The sequence below is a fragment of the Nothoprocta perdicaria genome, unplaced genomic scaffold, assembly GCF_003342845.1.
Source record: "Nothoprocta perdicaria isolate Ctin4 unplaced genomic scaffold, notPer1 scaffold_551, whole genome shotgun sequence".
NCBI lineage: Eukaryota > Metazoa > Chordata > Aves > Tinamiformes > Tinamidae > Nothoprocta > Nothoprocta perdicaria.
Window position 1 is genome coordinate 42,641 of NW_020455812.1, and position 19,789 is coordinate 62,429.

At 60.4% G+C, this 19,789-nt stretch overlaps 1 protein-coding gene across 1 annotated transcript in view; it reads left to right on the forward strand.

Moving 5' to 3' along the window:
• The window catches only part of LOC112955296 (SH3 and multiple ankyrin repeat domains protein 3-like), a gene marked incomplete at both ends in the record, with an annotated part of 77,702 nt that overhangs the window by 27,556 nt on the left and 30,357 nt on the right, over nucleotides 1-19,789 (forward strand). The window lies entirely within an intron of this gene.

Below are 19,789 nucleotides of genomic sequence, written 5' to 3' on the forward strand. Positions count from 1 at the left end.
ACCGGAGCCCCCGCGGGTCACAGGAGCAGGAGCAGGGGCTGCTCCGCACTGTGCCCGTCGCTTGGACAGGCTCCGGAGCAGCCCCTTGCCCAGCCCGGCGCGGCACCGAGGGAGCTCCCACGCTGCGCTCAGCAAGAGGCCATCACCGGAGCCGACTTAGCTGGCGAGCCACACTAACGAAGGAGATTAAAGCGGACCGAAATTAACTCAATATAAAGTCAAGCGCCCGCGTGCTGCACGGCACAGCTGGGAAGTAGGAGAATTGGGAGCAATAGATAATTCAGGATTGTTTCTTATTCAATCACAGGGATTAGTTGAGCAGGGAGAGGGATTATGTTGCGAGTGTTCACGGCCATCTGGAAGGGCCGCCGTGCGGAGCAGGGCAGCGCGAGGGGCAGTTTCTGGGGCTGGGCCGGCAGGGATGCTCCCTTGAAGGGGTCCGGAGGCTCCGTGCGGCGTGCAGCACTGCCCTGCATGCCCTGCACTGGTGCACGTATGTCCGGGACACTGGTGCACGTATGTCCGGGACATTGGTGCGTGTATGTCTGCATGTACGTATGGAGGGACGGCAGCCTCCCGGGGCCCGCGTGCCGCTGTTGGAGCAGCCTCCGAGGAGGTTTTCCCTGCGTGCAGCTGCAGCTGCCTGAGCTGCTCGTGTCGCTGCTGCTGTCCCACGGCCGCGCGGTGCCGGGGGGTCCCGCTCGCCCTCCTGTCCGGCTGCAGCTGGTGTCACTGTCATTGCCCAGGCATCGCACCCCATGGCCGGGTGTCACGTCCCGCTCGCCCTCCTGTCCGGCTGCAGCTGCCGAGCACGGCAGGGCCCCTCTTGCTCCTCTTCTCCAGGCTGGCAGGGCCGGTTCTCTCGGCCCTCCTGCCCCGTTCCCAGCCCTGCTGCCTTGGCCATCTGGCTGCGGAATGGGTCAGATGGGCGATGGACACAGCCCCTGCCCATGGCTGGACCTGCACCAGGAACTTGCAGTTTCTCCTTTCCCTCATCCCGGCTTCTCCGGCGTTCATCCCAGTCCTGGCGGCGCTGGAGGGTCCCTCTAACCCGCTGTGGAGCTCCTCAGTGCTCGGGCCTTTGATGTGCCCACGAACGGCCCTGTGACTGGGGGTGTCCCTGTGACCGGGGTGTCCCTGTGACCAGGAGTGTCCTTGTGACCAAGAGCATCCCTGTGACCAGGAGCGACGACTGCGTTCGGTGCTTTGCAAAGCCAGGATTTGTCCCAGCAATCCCAATCCGTGTGACGGGGCGAGTGCAGCCTTTATTTCTATAGCAACGAAGGAGGAGAGGGAGCAAATGAAAGCTCCTCTTGCAAAGGCTCTGATAACCGCCCTTGTCACGTTCAGGTGCCTCCAGAATCGTGTTCAACATCTGGTGGTGCGCGTGGCCTTTGGGAGCACCGAGCTGTCACGGAGGGCGTTGGGGACACGGAATGGCGCAAGGTGACTGTCCCCAGCTCCGTCCCTTGCTGCTCGCGTGGCCTCGGCTGCCTCCAGCATTGGCTCTGGCACCGTGGGCGCTGCTGGGGAGCGGCAGCAATGTGGCCTCTTCTGTGCAGGAGGCGGCACCAGGTGGATAGTGAATAAGCGTGCGCTGGGATGGGTAAGGGACCCCGCCGCTGGGGAAGGGACCCTGCAGCTCCCGGCGCCGCTCGTCACCCAGGGAAGCAGCGTTTGCTTTGAAACGGGCTCAGGTTTTCCCTTTATACTACATTCAGGAAAACGGACCTGAAAAGCAGCTCCTGAGAACGTAGGAATGTTCTCAGTAACCACCAATGTGCGGGTGTGGGAGAGCTCGAAGGGGTTCCCACCGGCGCCAGGCTGCTGCTGTGCTCTTCCTTAGCTGGGATAGGGATGCCCGGTGTGATGGCACCGCAGGGCCGGGGTGACGGGCCCAGGGCCCCCCGTTTTCTGTGCAGGCTCCGTCTGACTCCCCTTGGCTGCTGCTCTTTGCGGGGGCTCCTGGTCACCAGATGCAGGCACGGCTTGGCAAAGGTGACAACTGTCACCAAGCCTGCCGCATGGGAAGGGGGAGACTGGTGTCCTGCAGGCTCCTGCGGGGTCTTTTCCAGGCTGAAGGTCTCTGAACTGTCCACCTGCCTCGTGAAGGGTTTTGTGTGAAATATTTCCCTCGGGTTTTGGAGTCCTGTGGGTCTTTCTTAGAAAACGCCAGCCGGGTCAGCAGCTGATAGCACAGGTAGGATGTCAGGAAGCAGGAAATAAATAGAAAGCCCTTTAAAAATGGTGCTGCACTTCTCTGTGGTGTGCAGCTTGTCTTCATCCTGAGCAGCACTTGAGTGGTGGTTCAGTCATCTGAGAAAACAGAGGTGGAAACGGCTCCGAGGAAGGTGGCACCGTTTGTGCAAGTCCTCGAGGAAGGAGAGGTGAAACGGGCCGGAGCTTCCAGCGTGCGGGAGAGGCACCCGGCAACCCTCCTTGATGGAGTTTTATAAACCCCTGAGTAGGCAAGGAGCTCTGAATGCGGAACAATAGTAATTTCCCAGCACAAAAGGATGAGGTGGCACTCGGTGGAATTATCAAGCGGTGAGATTAAAATAAAACAAAGTTCTTTGTCACACAGCGAGTGATTAAATTGTAGAATTTATTCCCACTACATGTTGTGAAGGCCAAAAATATAAATGCATTCAAAGAGGGAATACAAAATTAGTGGAGAGTAAATGTATTTGTGACCAAGCGCTGGAGTGACCTGTTTACAGGCTCGAGATGCAGAATGCAGTTCCAGAGGAGGCGTCAGGCGAGTGGATCTCTGCCTTTATCCTGCTGCTCCTACCCGCTCCCTTCCCGGGGGTCCCTGGCCCTTCCTGGAACAAGGACCCCTGGCTCCTGCACCGGCTTCTTCCCACGTTCTGCACTGCAGAGACGTTAGGTGAAAAGCAGCAGCCCGTTGTGCGCACATGAGCTTAGTGCATGGGTTTTATCCTCAAGACTTCCATTAACAAAGAAGTGTGCAGGCTGCACAGGGATGCCTGCTCGCTCCTTTGTGCTGCATGGAGGAGTGAAGCGCGGTCGAGCATGCTGGGACACCCTTAGCGATGGAGCACTTGTCTCTTCAAACGTTTCTTCACGTTCTTTGCTTCGTGTGCCGTTCTTCCATGGAACCGTGTCCTCGCATCAGAACGTGGTGTCTTTGAGCAGGTTGGGGTGTTTTCTCCCACTCTGTGCCTTGTGTACTGGGTCAATCCCATCCACTGGATGGGGGAGAAGAGACACTCTTGTCCTCTGACTTGTGGGCTGGAATTCTTGTGCAACGTGAGGCAGTTGGGCACCTCTCTGCCCAACCTTGGCACCAAGGTTCCCTTTACAATAAGCAGTGGCAAAAGGGGAATCCTGCAGTTCATTTTCATGTGGGCTAAACGCTCACCCCTTCGCCACATCTCTCTTTCCATAGGTGATAAGTGTGCTTTGCAAGTGCAAGGCGCGCGCTCGCCGGGTCCGTGTGACGCTCCCCGTTAACCTGCCCGCTGCGGTGCTGCCCACGCGCCCTGACTGCCTTTGGGGTCCCTTTGGTGCCGCGAGGTCCCGGGAGCAGCCCTGGGGACTGCAGCCCCGCGGGGCTGGCACCAGCCTCGGCCTCCTGCTGCTGGGAGAGGCAGGGAGAGCCCTCGGTGCGTCTCGTCCCCTGGACGGGTAGGAGTCCGGAACGATCCTGGCGGATGGGAGATGCCATTGGAACATCCCTAGGTGCAGCGCAGGGAGGGGAATCCAGATTATCACACGAGTCAGCAGCTGTGCAAGTGCGGGATGGAGACCGTTGCTCCGGTAGCATTCCTCCTCCAAGATGCAGGAGATGACAGAGTGACCCCTAAGCCCATCAGCGCTAAGCAACATCAAACTGGTTAGGGCGGTGCCTCAGCACTAGGAGCAGCGTCTGCACGGCTCTTCAGGGCTCTCTTGCTAGAGGGTCCAAGAGCGTTTGGGACAGACGTCTGCTGGGATGGCCTCGCACAAGAGCCCTGTGGCCGCCTGGGCTGTCCCGGGTGGCGCGTGTTCCCAGCGGGAACGCGATCCCTCGCCCCTCGGGAAGAAGGAAGCAAAGGCCGTGTCCAGCCTGCGGGAATTTCCAAGGGAAGGAACCGCAAGGGAATTAAGCGCCCGTATTATAGGAGCTTATCACATCTCTCCCAGCTCTCTAGTTGCCTGCAGAAGCTGCTATCATAAGCGGTACAGTTATCCAGGTAAGACTGCAGATTCTGATGTAGTTTGGTGCGGTTTTCTTTTGATTAGAAACTGCTGGGTTTTGCTCTGCCAGACAGAGGTAATGAGGTCATTATAAACAAATGAAACTGAAAAGCAGGGTCAAATATTCTTTTCTCCAGCATATCCTCAGCTCCGAGCAGTTAAATGGATAAAATTTCCCCGAAGTGCTTTCTGTGTGATAGGATGTGAGTGAGAAGGGGCAATTACATTTAATTTGAGGTCCTGTGTATAACAGCCCGTTAAACTGTCCCTCGGTGCCACGCTGGAGCACAGAGCCTCCCGGTGCTGGGACATTGGCGCGTTCACAAGGCGCCGCGGCGCGTTGCCTCCGCAGCCGGCCGCTCCGGCGCCGTTGGTGGGTCCCGCTGGCGACAGGCCCCGTGTTTGCAGAGCGGGGAAGGGGAGGACGGGGTTTGGCCGTTCCTGCCCTGTTCGGGTGCGCGGCGCCCGATCCCGTGGCCCCAGGAAGGAAGGGCCGGGGAGGACATGGGGGTCAGAGCTGGCCACCAGGAACCACCTTCCACCCTCCCGTGCTGCTCCCATGGGTAAATGGAGAAGCTGAGTGAAAACTGTCGCCGAGCGGTTCTTCTGAAGAAGTCCAAACAAGAGTGTAAAACATTCCTGACCCGGTGTCCCGTGCTTAGTTACCCCCCTCAGTGGGAAGGTTGAATTTCAAGGTTTTTAAGTCACGTCTTGAGATTTGGCTTTCTTTTTTCCTCCACATTATTGGGAATTTCTGAAATATTGGAAGTGCTTTTCCCTCTGTAAGTAGCTGTGTGCAGTGACGCAGATGCCCCTTGACCCCTCTCTGGTAGGAACAAACCGAGATCACGTTTCACAGTGTGGGATTCCTTTCCCTGCTCCAGGACCTCTCTCATTGCCTTGTGCTCTCAGGTGCTTTCCACCTCATTCCTGAGGGCAGCGCTGGCCCCTTCCCATCAAGGCTTGTCCCAAGGCTCACAGGGAAGAGCTCTTTCCGCTCCTGCTCTATCATTCCCACAATCCCGGAGGTTTTCCCTGCCTGCAGTGAGCGCTCAGGGTGCGATTCCCCGAGCTCTTGCTCTCAAGGAGTGTCCCTCACGTGAGAGCAGAGCCTCTGGGTTTGCCACCTCCTGTTGCCCTGCACCAGAGCTGCTGTTGTTGTGGTTCAGATGAGGCCGGTGGCTGCTCCTGCTCCTGCTCCTGCTCCTGCTCCTGCCCCTGCTCCTGCTGCTGCTCCTGCTCTGCTCGGCAGCCTTCTCCTGGCCTCAGCAGAGCTCCTGGACGTGGAAATTCCTGTTTGCCATCATTAGCGCCGCTCTCCTGTGTCCCCCTTGGCTGGCAGTGCCTGCTCGCTGTGTCCAGGAGCTTTTCCCTCTGCCTTTCCCTCCTGCGACCGGGAGCCGGAGCAAGAAGCTGCTGCTGCTCTTTGGGATGGCAGGGCAGGCTCGCGGGCGTGCGAGGAGCCGAGCGTGGAGCCCGGGCCAGCAGCAGCAGCCGCCGCTTTGTGCCCCGCTTCCAGCTGGAGTGAGTCCAGCTCCCGCGGAGCGCAGTGTGCTGACATCGGCTGCAGGGCTTGGAAAGCGGCTTCTCTGGGCCGTGCTGAGCGGACAGGATTCATTCCAGAGCAGTGATTAGAGCTGGTTCTGGCAGCTCCTCCACGTAAAGCTCCTCTCGTGGAGGCCAAGTGCGGCCTCCGGAGGCTCACGGAAAATTCAATCACCAAATGGGAAACTGGAAGCCTCACTTGGAGGTGATTTTTAGTAATGGGTCCTACTGGCGTTCTGGAAGAATTGGTTTCATCCTGGGGAGGTTAAATGTTGTGCCGGCGCCGATGGGTCTCCTGGACCTCGTGGCAAGGGGAGGTGGAACCCCGAAGGTGGAACCTCAGGTGGAACCTCCAAGCCTGGAGGCAGCTGGTTGGTGAACAAGGAGCTGCCCGTGCGGCGCTTCCCTGGCTCCCGTGCCGCTGCTCCCGGGAGCCGCACACGGTGCTGCCGCGGTGGGCGCGGACGGAGCCGCCGCACGCGCGGCCGGGACGACGTGCCGGGCCTTGACCGAGGGCCTGAGCCGAGCGCGGCACCGCGAGCGGCCGCCCGCGCCGCGCAGCAGGCTGGAGCCCCGCGGCTGCCGCCAGCGCCGCCGACACGGCACCGAGCACCAAGAGTCAACAAACAGGCAGAAAACTTCCTTTCCTCCCACCGCTCCACCCCCAGCATTGCGCCTGCCGTGTCACGCGTTCCCGGCTATAAATAAGGAGCTAAATCTGTCAGCCGCGGGCCTGAGCGCTCCTCGGCCCCCGGCGCAATTACCGGCTCCAAATTGGTGAGCGGTGCTGCGGGGCCGGGAAGCCTTTGCCAGGCGGCCCTGCCGTCCCTGGGCTTGCAGAGGGCCCCTGCGCGCGGCGCTTGGAGGCTGCGCATGGGAGGATGGATGGATGGATGGATGGATGGATGGATGGATGGATGGGAGGACATCCTTCCCCCGGGACAAGGAGCGCTCACACCTGTGTGCGGGGACATCTCCATGCGGGAGCGCTCACGTCCCACGCGCTGCGGGAACAAGGCGTCCCAAACCACACAGGGTTTTGCAGTGACCGTGCGCGGGGGTGAATTACAACCCAGGCTGCAGGGAGGGGAAAAGCAGCCCGTAAATCGCTCCCTTTCCCTCATTCACCCCTTGTGCGGTGGCGGCTTCAAAGCAATCGGGGTTGCGGGTGCCGTGCTGCTGCTCGTGAATGCGCTGTGAGGGTGATTTTGGTTTAATGTTGGTTTTGTTAGGAATGCTCATTAGACTCTCAGGCTGCTGTTTACTTGGCTTGCTTTTTCTTTTTTTTAATAAAAAAGCAGGCCTAATCTTCCATTCGGTGAATTTCTGCCCCATTTGCATTTTTCCTGGCTTTTGAAAAATAGGCGTTAGCTGCTTCTTGAAAGGTATAAACACCTTCGACCTCATGGTGCAAGTACCAGTTATCAAAGCATTCCCGCTCCTGCTGCTGTCTTGGGATTTTCCTTGTTGTTCTTGTAAAGCGCTGCCTCTCCGGGTGCTTCTTGGCTTTCCTGTTGTTTGCATGCACGTGGGCAGACACAGCCCTCCAGAATTCCCATGCGGAACAGCAGCCTGGCGCTGGGCTCCGCTGGAAATAGCGCCCACCCTTTGGGAGGGAAACCGGGCCCAGGCTTTTTGGGTGGCAGCCCCGGGTCCGGCTGGAGCTCCGCGGAGGCCGGCGGCTCCCAGGAACCTTCGGAGGGACCTTGTCCCTGGCTGCTCTCCCCGAGGGGCTGTGCTGCTCCTCTCACCGTGCTGCTCACAGCTGGAGCTGGGCTCGTGTTCAGGGAAGCAGGTGCCACTTCTAGGCGCTTTTTCATGGATGGAAGTATTCTTGAGGCTCTGGACAACCGTCATATATCATTATCAGCACAAAACTGAAATAATTACATTGAAAATTGAATATTAGCAGCACAGAATTGAAGTAATTATGTTTCCAAACAGCTTCCCGTAAGAGGTTTTTGTTTCACATCCACAGTCCTTTGCACGTGTACGTGGCAGTAACGAGAGAGGAGGAGGAGGGAAAGGGGAGGTGATCGGTTGTTGGCTAAAACCCAGTAAAACGGTGAGGGGGTGAAATAGGTCTCTGTGTCACCAAGGTCACTGCAGGCAGCTGATAAACCAGGGTGCAGCTAAGCGAAGGGGCTGCTCTGCACGTGTTCAGTGAGATCAGCGTGTAAGGTGTTAGGGGAGAGCTGTTTGTGTTCGGAAGAGAAGTGACAAAATATAACGGCGAGCCAGAGGGTGTGAGCATGAGGCTATTCTTAATTACCCTCAAAAAGGGGCTAATGATAATAATTATTGCAAGGAAATCTGTCAAACGCATGGAAAACAACTGCTGTATTGGAAGGAGATTCATGCAAATTATGGGATATCGTGAAGAAGACGCAGAAATGTGAGTGCAGGAAGAAAATAGAGCGTAGGGAGGGAGGCTGCTGATCCCGGGAGGGTTTGCCTCGTGGGTTTTCCCTGCCACCCAACACTGCAAAACCGTTCTGAGCAGTGGAGCCGTCCAGTACTGGAGGGGTCCGATAACCCCGGCAGCGCCGATGTCCCGGTGACGGGTCTGTGTGGGCACCCGAGCGGTGCCGATGCCCCAATGAGGGGTCCGGTGCCCCGGCAGGGCTGATGCCCTGGTGATGGATCCATGCAGGTGCCCAAGCGGTGCCGATGCCCCAGTGAAGGGTCCAGTGCCCCGGCAGCACCTCCTGGGCGCTGGAGCTGCGCGGGGCGCTGCTCCCTCCTGCCACGCGCCAGGCTGCTTCAGAGTGGGCACCGCAATTAGTGATATCACCACGAACTTTAAAGGTCTCTTCTGACTCATCCCGTGGACCGGCTGATGACGAGAGTGTGGTTGCACTAGAAGTCATCCCTGCGGATTGCCGGAAGAGCAGGGGAGCAGCTGCAGGGGAGACGTTGGCATCTGCATGCTTGGAGAAATCAAGTAATTGCTCCTGGGCTGCCACAGAACTAGGGCTGAGTTGGTCAAACATTGAATTGCAGAAGTGCCCGCGGTGCAGCGCAATCCCGTGTCTGTGAAGCAGCTGGGAAAGCCTCAGCAACAGCACCAGACGTGCTGGGAAGGTCCCTCGGTCGCCCTTCCTGCAGTGTCCCGCTGGGATCCGCCTCCACCAGCGGAGGCTGCTGGAAATCCGCTCCCACACGCGGCCCCCAAGCAAGTCGATGCCTCGCTGCCGAGTTGTGGACCTCGTCACGGAGCCCTCTGAGGTTGTGCCCTTGGAAGAAGGAGGCCGTGTCCTGGGCCACACAGCCCTCAGCACCGTTAGACAGCTCAGAGAGCAAGGCTGGAGACTCCCCCGGGAGCACAGGACGAGGCTCCCAGCACGGCCCCGAGGAGCCCACGTCAGCTCTTCAGGGAAGCCTCCGTCAAGGAAGCCAGGGAGCTGACAGCTGGGAATGAATTCCTGCGCTCCAGTGCCACATGTTTCATCAAGCGAGTGTGGGGCCGGTGAAAGCCTTTGGCAGAACATTGCCCGTCTTGGGCTGCAGTTCCAGCATGAGAGCAGACCGACCAGTACGTCCTCTGGTGCTTCATCTTACAGGTTGTGAGTTCTCCTGTGTCGGTAACAGCTCAACAGGGAGGAAGGAGACAGCACATGCCTGCCTGGCTTGGAGGAGAGGTGCCTATGGGGCAAAGAGGAGACTCATGCCCAACAGTGTGGTTGCTCTCAAGATTTCATCACAAATCTTGTTCTCTTCTTGAAGATGACCCCAAATCTTGAAATCCCAACCCGTGATAAACACCTGGATTTGTCCATTCTCTCTGCCTGCAAAGAGGAGAAATTCCTATGATCTTCTAGCAGGACCTGTATCGTAGCAGATGCACCGACACGAAGCTGAGGGCCTGAGACTGGCGGCCAGCAAGAACCTGAAGAAATGTCAACACACGGATGAGCTGTGACTTCACTGAGACCGCGAGTGCAGCTGGTCAGCATAAGCACTAATAGGTGGTGACACCTGCCAGAGTCCCTCTGCCAGGTAGTCATCCACATACTGGATGAATCAGAGGTTGGATGAGTCCCTGCATTTGTAGGAGAATTACTAAGGCTGGTCTGATTGGAATGTCAATGGAAATGGGAAAGTGCCAAGAGAAACAATAGTTCAGGGAGCAAAGGACTAGCCTATGTTGATGACCAAAGCCACCCTCAGCAGCGAGACAACTGGTGAACAGGGGGCTCAGGCTGTGTTTAGATAGGAGGCCTGTGCTCCGATAATGCCTCGGTGCAAATGACTCATCAGCAGCAGATCTGCATTCTGATAAGGGGAGGGTGGTGACAAGGCTGCCACACACCCAAAGCGACGCAAGAAAAAACAGTCGGTGGCGAGAGTGGATGAAGTGAGAAAGATTCAGGAGAAGGATCTTGTGATCGTGACCACTGGCACCCAAAGAGTCTAACTGTCGGTCCAAAATAGGTTTGCTTTGCCAAGCAAGGGGAAATCAGAAGACCATGAGAACTTAACGCCTGGCATCCCTTGTGCTCTGCTCACACAAATGGTCTTGGCCGGATCACTTGGTAACTCAGGTTTTGGCACTGCTGAGCATATGGGTATGGGAATGTGAGTCTATACAATCAGCATCCTAAGAAATGTCAAATAAAACTGGGTCTTTGTCAGATGTGACAGACTTTCTCAGTTCTGCTGGACAGGATCTGCACGAAGAGGGCTATCGGTGTGGAATCGCGGGGCACCAAGGGGGTTCGTCATTCGGTGGCCCTGCACGGGCGCTGGGCGGAGAGATCACCCTCTCCCCATAGGCTTGAAAAGTGATTTGTTATTTCTTTGGATGGTGCTGCAAATTGTGCCCCAGCTTCATTTCTGGCCTGTCCTGTTGTGCTTCTCCCTGGGGGCTGACGGAGCTCGTGCTGCTCGCGCTGTGCCCCGCTGCGACGTGCGCTCCGCTCCGTGGACCTTCTCTCCGAGGCTTGTCCAGCCTCCCCTTCCCGCTGCTGGGCCGGGCCGGCTCCTCCGCGCATCCCCAGCGTGCGGCCGGGCCTGGCACCGAGTCCTTGAGTGGTCCCCGCCTGTCTCGCTGCGGGAGGCTGCAGGAAATCCACACGGACTCGGGCTCTCTGGGTCTTGTTTTGATTTACAGAAATGTGCGTTGTTCTCGCCGGTCACACAGCGGGCACAAACGGCCATGGTGCTCGTGCATCTCGTCTCGCTCAAGCGCAGGGAGGTCCGAGCAGGTCTCTCCTGCCCCCTCGCCGTGCGTGTGCCGCGAGGGCAGCGGTGGGACTGGCTCCAGGGGCGCTGCTGCCCGCGCGGGCCCGGGCGCCGCCAACAGAGACCGCGGCCAGCGCGCGAGCTGGCTCGGAGCCGGGCACCGGCACCGGCACCGGGTCCCCGTGCGCTGGCTGGGCACTGCTGTCAGCACGGACGCTGTTGTGGGCAGCGTGATGCCCACGGGGACGGCACGATGCCCATRGGGACAATGCGATGCCCACGGGGACAGCGCGATGCCCACGGGGACCGCGCGATGCCCATGGGGATGGCGCGATGCCCACAGGGATGGTGCAATGCCCACGGGGATGGTGCGATGCCCACAGGGACGGCACAATGCCCACAGGGATGGCACGATGCCCACAGGGACCGCGCGATGCCCACGGGGACGGCACGATGCCCATGGGGACAATGCGATGCCCACGGGGACAGCGCGATGCCCACGGGGACCGCGCGATGCCCACAGGGATGGTGCAATGCCCACGGGGATGGCGCGATGCCCACAGGGACCGCGCGATGTCCCCAGGACGGCGGGAGCCTCTCCCCATGTATCCGGGCTTAATCCGTGCAGCTTGGAGCCGCGGTGGCTAATCCGTGTCTGCTCGGTGTGTCGGCCTTGGTGTGTCGAGCCAAACCTGGCCAGGCGTGCGTGCCGCGGCGCCTGTTCCGGCAGGCGAGGCCGACGCCAGGGGCTGCTCCCCTGGGAGCTCCGCTGTCCCGGCCCCTTTGCCCGGCTCCGCCGCAGCCCGGCACCGGCCGCAAAGCCCTCGTGGCTTCCTCGGCATCGGAAGGAATCCTCATCAGTGTGAGGACAAGGCGGGCGGGATCTTGGGCTTCCTTACCCTTCCCCTCAGGGAGCTGCCTTACTTTGTGATGTTTTAGTTGACTCCTCATCAGCTTGGTATGTGTAAAGAAAATACATCCTGTGCGGAGGGCGTCCTGTGAGGACTGCCGGGAGCTGGGACTAAGGCGCTGCTTTTGGTGCCCTGCACTAATCCTCGTCGCTCTGCGCGTGTCCCAGCGCCAGGATTTTCTGGCGGTCGCGCCCGTGTTTCCTTATGGATCAAGGGAGGCCGGTCTGGAGTTTCAGCTGCCGTGTGAAGTGCCGCTGCTGCAGGGGCTGCTTTCAAACGCTGCGTCCCCCCGGGGTCTCTGCTGCGCTCCTTCATCTTCCTCTTGTGACTGCAAGGAGGTTTCCCCGGCAGGAAGGGTCCCTTCTCATGTCGGGCTGCTCTTGGCCTGGTTTAGAATCAGCCTCTTGGTTGTCTCCCTCCTGAGAGAATTAGGCAGGAAAAGATGGTGCCGGTGTGAAGGGCTCAGGAGCGGCTGCAGACCCAGGGCAAGGCCCTTTGTGCCGCCCGTCGTGTCCCGCAGCTGTGACCGCCTCTCGTGTCCCGCAGCCGTGACTGCCTCTCGTGTCCCATAGCCGTAGCCGCCTCTCGTGTCCCGTAACCGTGGCCGCCTCTCGTGTCCCGTAACCGTAGCCGCCTCTCGTGTCCCGCAGCCGTGACCACCTCTCGTGTCCCATAGCCGTAGCCGCCTCTCGTGTCCCGCAGCCGTGACCGCCTCTCATGTCCTGCAGCCGCCCCTCGTGTCCCATAGCCGTAGCCGCCTCTCGTGTCCCGTAACCGTGGCCGCCCCTCGTGTCCTGCAGCCGTGGCCGCCCTTCGTGTCCCGCAGCCGCCACTCGTGTCCCATAGCTGCCTCTCGTGTCCTGCAGCCGCCCCTCTTGTCCCGCAGCCGTGGCTCTGGGGACAGCGCACCCTGGGCACCGGCACTGCCCGGGAGCCCCTGCTCTGCCAGGGCTGCCACCCTGCAGGCTTTCTCTTGGGGCTGTTTCTCCCGTTTCCCTTCTGACGTTTTGGTTTCCCTGAGTGGTTTTTACTGCTGTCCCCTTGTCCCCATCTTCAGAGGCTGAGGGGCCCTGGGAGGTGCCAGCCCCGTTTAGACCTGCTCGCTGCTGGGCCCCGCTGCTGCTAAACCCGAGAGCGGCCGCTTTGTGCCAGCCCAACCTCCAGCTGCAGCAGGGCTGGGCTGCTGTGCCTGGAGATGCCCTGTCCTGCCCACGTGCCCCGCATGGATGGCCTCATGGACACTCCATGGATCACCCCATGGATCGCCCCATGGATCACTCCATGGATCGCCCCAAGCATCGCCCCATGCATCGCCCCATGGATGCCTCATGGATCACCCCATGGACGCCCCATGGACACCCCATGGATGGCCCTATGTGCTTCCCACTGGCTCCGCGTGAGCCCGGACGGGGCGGGAGCCGCTGCAGGAGCCGGGGGGCCGGGGCAGGTCCGGGGGCGCCCGGCCGCGGCCCTGCCCCATCCCAATCCGGGATGCCCAGCACGGTGCCCGGGCCGATCCTGTGGTACAGCAGCCTTGGAAGCGCCGTGCGCCACCTTCCAGGCCCTTTCCCTTGGGGACAGTCGGGGCCCCGTCACCCCTCTGTGCGCACCCGTGTGTGCTGCCCGTCTGCGCCCTGCGTCCCTGCGTCCCTGCCCTCCGTGCCGCTCACCCGCATCACAGGGAGGCTGGCGCTGGGAACGGGCACCCGGTCGTGTAGGATGCCGTGGGGAGGGCACTGCAGCACGCGGCTGTAGGTTCTGAGGGGAGGTGACCCCTGCGCACTGTGGGTGTCTGAGGGGAGGTGACTCCTGCACACTGTGGGTGTCTGAGGGGAGGTGACTCCTGCACACTGTCGGTGTCTGAGGGGAGGTGACCCCTGCGCACTGTGGGTGTCTGAGGGGAGGTGACTCCTGCACACGCTGTAGGTGTTTGAGTGGCGGTGACCCGCACGCACGCTGTGGGTGTCTGAGCGGAGGGGACTCCTGCGCACTGTGCATTTCTGACTGGAGGGGACCCCAGGACGCGCTGTAGGTGTCTGAGAGTGGGTCGCTCCCCACATGCACTGTTGCTCTCTGAGGGGAGGTGACTCCTCACACACTGGAGGTGTCTGACGGGAGGTGACCCCCCAAATGCGCTGTAGGTGTCTAAGCAGAGGTGTCTAAGCGGAGGTGACTCCCCACACAGTGCACGGGGGTGGTGCCGAGCAGGACGGGGTGGCCCTGCGTCTCGGCCAGTGCTCGTGTGTGTGCACTGCACCGCGTCTCACCGTGTCACACCGCGTTGCACCACACTGCACTGCACTGCGTCACACCACATCACACCACGTTGCACCGCACTGCACCGCATTGCACCGCGTCACGCTGTCACACCGCGTTGCATCGCATCGCACCGCACCACACCGCACCGCACCACACCACACTGCACTGCACCGCACTGCGTCACGCTGTCACACCGCGTTGCACCGCACCACACCACACTGCACCACACTGCCCTGCACTGCGTCACGCTGTCGCGCCGCGTTGCACCGCACTGCACCACACCACACCACACCGCACTGCACCGCGTCACGCTGTCACACCACGTTGCACCACACCACACCACACCACACTGCACCGCACTGCACCGCCCACACTGCACTGCACCGCACCGCGTCACGCTGTCCCACCGCGTTGCACCGCACCACACCACACCACGCCACACCGCACTGCACTGCGTCACACCACATCACACCGCGTTGCACCGCACCACACCACACCACGCCACACTGCACTGCACTGCATCACACCACATCACACCACGTTGCACCGCACCGCACCACACCACACCACACTGCACCGCCCACACTGCACTGCACCGCACCGCGTCACGCTGTCATGCCGCGTTGCACCGCACCACACCACACCACGCCACACCGCACTGCACTGCGTCACACCACATCACACCACGTTGCACCACACCGCACCACACCAGACTGCACCGCACTGCACCGCCCACACTGCACTGCACCGCACCGCGTCACGCTGTCCCACCGCGTTGCACCACACCGCACCACACCACACCACGCCACACCGCATTGCTCCGTCCACCCGCCCGTCGCAGCAGCCTGCCTGCAGGCTCGTGGCTGCGCTCGGAAGCAGCAGCCTCTCTGCGAGCCCCGTGGCGCCTCCTCATCTGCTCTAGCAGAGCTGCCTTCCCTTTTCCCTTTCCTCCAGCATTTTTCAGCCCATTTCTCCAGTGACAGCACCACCGAATCCACATCTTCTCTCTCAACATGCTCTTGTCCTCGCAGTTGGTCTCTTCTGCAGCGACCATCGGTGACACACAGAACTTGCCCCAGGACAGCCCCGATGATGCATCCCTCCAGGCTGGCCCCGAAAGGGGTGTCCAAGCGGCTGGCAGCGCACCCCACGTGTCCCTGGCTTCCTGTGCGGATGTCATGAGAGACCCTCTTAGTGCGTGGGCGACGTCAGGACGTACGGCACAGCGCTGCCCCTCCTGGGTCCCTGTTGTGTCGAGCAGAAGTGAGGTTCATTTGGCACGGCTGGTGCTTTCCAACCCCTGCTGCCTGCTATTTAGCTCTTCCTTCTAGGTGCTTTAAAAACCCCCTGTTTGTTAGTTCCAGGATTTCACAGGAATTAAAGATCGATTACCTCGCTTAATAACTCCCTGGATCTTTCCTCCCTCCTTTTTTAAAAAATGAGAATTACATTTGCTCTTCCATTTTGCTTAACCTTACTCTGCTATTTTAAAATTAACTAACTTCTTACTGTCGCTTCTCTTTTGAAAGTTTCCGTTGTGTTTCGACACAACTAAACTGGTCATTGATTTGTTCAGCTTGGCACTGTCTTAGATCCGGGATGACCCTCCTCCTCCTCCTCGTCCTCCTCCTCGTCCTCCTCCTCTTCCTCCTCCTCCCGCCGGTTTCTTGGAGCGCCCACAGTGTCACTCTGCTTCCCCATCCCAGAACCCCAGAATGGTTGAGATTGAAGGGAGCCTCGTGAACCTGGAGATGTGGAGGTGCCCGCGCGTGTGGATGGCAACAGGAGCAGGGAATTCAGGTTGCAGAGGAGCTTTAACGGCAAGAGGTCTCCCGAGACGCTGCAAATCTGGCTTCAAACAAGGCTCAAAGCGGGAAGGAGGGAGCTAAGCAAATATATACCCATTATTTCTAAAAATCCCACATGGGGCCCTGTGTGTGCTGCTGGAGTTCCCAGAGACCAAAACGAGCACGTTGGGGAATTTTCCTAGTGCTTCTGACTAGCTCTGAATCTCAGCTCCAAGTGCTTCTTGCCGGTTTACTTTGTAGGAGGAATAATTCAGAGGTGATGGCAAGAATCAAGTATTCTTTTTGCAGAATTAACTTGTGGTAAGAGCAGCAGTAGGTTGTTCTTATTTAAAGGTCTACATCATCGCAGGAAATCTTGGCAGGTGAGGATTGGTGGGTGAAATTATATATAGAGAGGGACAGAGAGAAAGAGCGAACGAGAATATAAGCCGCTTTGTCAGAGATTCTGTGATTTGTCATCTGGATGAAACACCACCCAGGTCCTATGGGAAGAATTACAGTTATTATCATGGATTTCTGACTTCCTCATTGGCAAACTAATCATAGCAGGACTAATTGGGCGCGTTAGCCCACCCTCAGGTAAGGTAAGAGTCATGGATTTTGGCAGTGACGTCTGTTCCCCTCCTCCGCCTCTCTTGCACACGCGTGTGCACACGCATGTGCACGCGTGGCAGGACCCGCTCTTGGCATGAGGTTGAGGTGCGACCCGGGTCACCTGCAGGTGCCTGAAAGGTGCCGTGGGAACGGGACGTCCCCATGGGGAGACAGGGGATCCCCCGGCTCTGGGAACCTCTGCCCGGGCTCTGGCTCTGCCGGTGTGGGGATGAGGGCAGGCAGAGGCAGGAGGAGCCACCGGCGTGGGGCAGCGGGGCCGGTCCCGTGCAGGGAGGGCAGCCCTGGGCTCCGAGGGCTGTCCCGGGCTCCGAGGGCTGCCCCGGGGTCTGAGAGCTGCCCCGGGGTCTGAGAGCTGCCCTGGGCTCCGAGGGTTGCCCCAGGGTCCAAGGGCTCCCCCAGGGTCCCAGGGCTACCCCGGGCTCCAAGGGCTGCCCGGGGCTCCAAGGGCTGCCCGGGGCTCCGAGGGCTGCCCCAGGGTCCCAGGGGTGCCCTGGGTCTGGACCTGTCCCGGCTGCAGACGGAGGATCCTGCATCCCGTGGTGCTGGAGACACGAGGGTTGCTCCGCACAGGGACACAAGGATTGCCCCATGCCAGGACACGAGGGTTGCTCTGTGCAGGAACAAGAGGGTTGCTCCGTGCAGGGATGCAAGGGTTGCTCTGTGTAGGGATGCAAGGGTTGCTCTGTGCCGAGGACACGAGGGTTGCTCCGTGCAGGGATGCAAGGGTTGCTCTGTGCCGAGGACACGAGGGTTGCTCCGTGCAGGGATGCAAGGGTTGCTCTGTGCTGAGGACACGAGGGTTGCTCCGTGCAGGGATGCAAGGGTTGCTCTGTGCAGGGATGCAAGAGTTGCTCCGTGTGGGGATGCAAGGATTGCTCCATGCAGGGATGCAAGAATTGCTCTGCGCTGGGGACATGAGGGTTGCTCCGTGCGGGGTGCTCCGTGCGGGGACATGAGGGTTGCTCCGTACAGGGATGCAAGGGTTGCTCTGTGCTGAGGACATGAGGGTTGCTCCGTGTGGGGACACGAGGGTTGCTCCGTGCAGGGATGTAAGGATTGCTCCGTGCGGGGAGAGGCTTTTGCATATTGAGGAACATATGCACAGGCAGCTCTGCTTTGGGAAGACATGCGGTGTGTTGAAAATACCACACAAATGGATGACTGCGTGACAGCAGCCGCCGCCTCTAAAGCCGTTCACGTAGCTCTGCTCAGATTTCTCCACGTCTCCATGTTTTATTGCACGAAGCCCGTGGTTGTGCAGCTACCCAAATGTTTCTGTGGAGAGCGCAGAGGGATGCCCAAAACCACAGCGCCAAGTCGCAGTGAAATATCAGGGAAGACCTAGAAATGCAGAGTCGTGTCTTTTAATTCTGGCGGAAGACGATTGCCTTAAATCCCGGGAGCGAGTGGGGGAGCCGCAGCCCCGGCACGTGCGACCGCCCGTGCCCGGCGAGCGCCGCCCGCGGAGAGGCCGCGGCCCCGGAGCAGAGCGTGGGGCTGGAAGGGGCCCCTGGATCTGGGGCTGGAAGGGGCCCAGACCCAGGCCCTGCAGGTGTTCATCACTGGGTGAAGGTAGTAGCAGAACCAGGACTAATGATCTGATAAGGGCTTTGGTGCCTTTAAGCACAAGCGGGTGGCCCCAGCAGGGCAGGACCGAGGAGCTGCCTCCCTGCACATGCTAATCCAGTCGGGAGCTGCATCCCTTCACATGCTAATCCAGGAGCTGCATCCCTTCACATGCTAATCCAGCCAGGGGCTGCATCCCTTCACATGCTAATCCAGCCGGGAGCTGCATCCCTTCACATGCTAATCCAGCCGGGAGCTGCATCCCTTCACATGCTAATCCTCCCTGCCAAGGAAGGCGGAGGGGGTTACCCAGGGGGTTACGGAGGGGGTTGCGGAGGGGGGTAGGAAGGGGGTTATGGAGGGAGTTGCACCAGGCACTTGCAGTAGTGAAAGGAGCGCCCGGATCGGGGGCTCTCGTGCAGCCCCGCGGGCTGGCAGGGCAGGGCGCAGCTGGGGTGCGCCCGCATGCAGCGGCAGCAGGGGTGGCGGCAGCAGCAGCGGCAGCAGCAGCGGCAGCGCAGCACGTGCCGGGCTGCTCGTACCGCAGTGTGTGCAACCGCCCTGCTACCCGCGCGCTCCTGCACCGGCCCCGCGCGCAGCGGCGCCCAGACCCACACGCTGGAGCCAGACCCCCGCGCTGCAGCCAGGCCCACACTGCCCACCAGACCCACACGCTGCAGCCAGGCCCACACACTGTGGCCAGACCCACACATTGCACACCGGACCCACACACTGCACACCAGACCCATATCCTGCAGCCAGACCCACACACTGCAGCCAGGCCCCCGCGCTGCAGCCAGACCCACACACTGCACCCCAGACCCACACACTGCACGCCAGACCCATATCCTGCAGCCAGACCCACACACTGCAGCCAGGCCCACACTGCCCACCAGACCCACACACTGTGGCCAGACCCATATCCTGCAGCCAGGCCCCAACGCTGCACTGCCAGGCACAGCCCTTGGTGCCGCAGGACGGCCCCTGCCCACTGCCTGCCCGGTGCCGGTCCCGCTGAGCCCTGTCCATGCCTGGTGCCAGCCCCGCTGAGCCCCCATCCACGACCGGTGCCAGCCCCGCTGAGCCGGCTGCAGGGCTGCGCTCGGCCCCACTCGCAGGGGACCCCCGGACCCCGCCACGGCAGCGCCCGGGCGCTTGGGCTGCACAGGGGGGCTCGGGCTCCCAGTGCGCAGGGTCCTCTGGCTGTGGGGAAGGCAGAGCCCGGCTTGGTTAAACCAGGACCTTGAGACACATCCTGTCCTCCCCCCAAATCCAGAGCCCAGCTTGGTTCAATCGGGACCATGAGACACATCCCCGTCCTCCCGCTGTGTCCAGAGCCTGTCTTTGTCAAACCAGGACCATGAGACACATCCCCATCCTTCCCTCATGTCCAGAGCCCGGCTTGGTTAAACCAGGACCTTGAGACACATCCTTATGCTCCCCCCGCATCTGAAGCCCAGCTTTGTCAAGCCAGCCATGAGACACACCCCAGTCCTCCCTCAAATCCAGAGCCGGGCTTTGTCAAACCAGGACAAAGAGACAGTCCCGGTCCTCCCGCCCTGCGCCTCCCGTTGCTAAGGAACGGGGGTGCCGGCAGGTGGGCGCATCAGGATGAGGATGTGAACTCTCCCCCCGGGAAAGCTGGCAAGGGGGCGCTGGGGAAGCCGGGCCGGGCCGCCCCCCGCGCCGCCCCTGCCC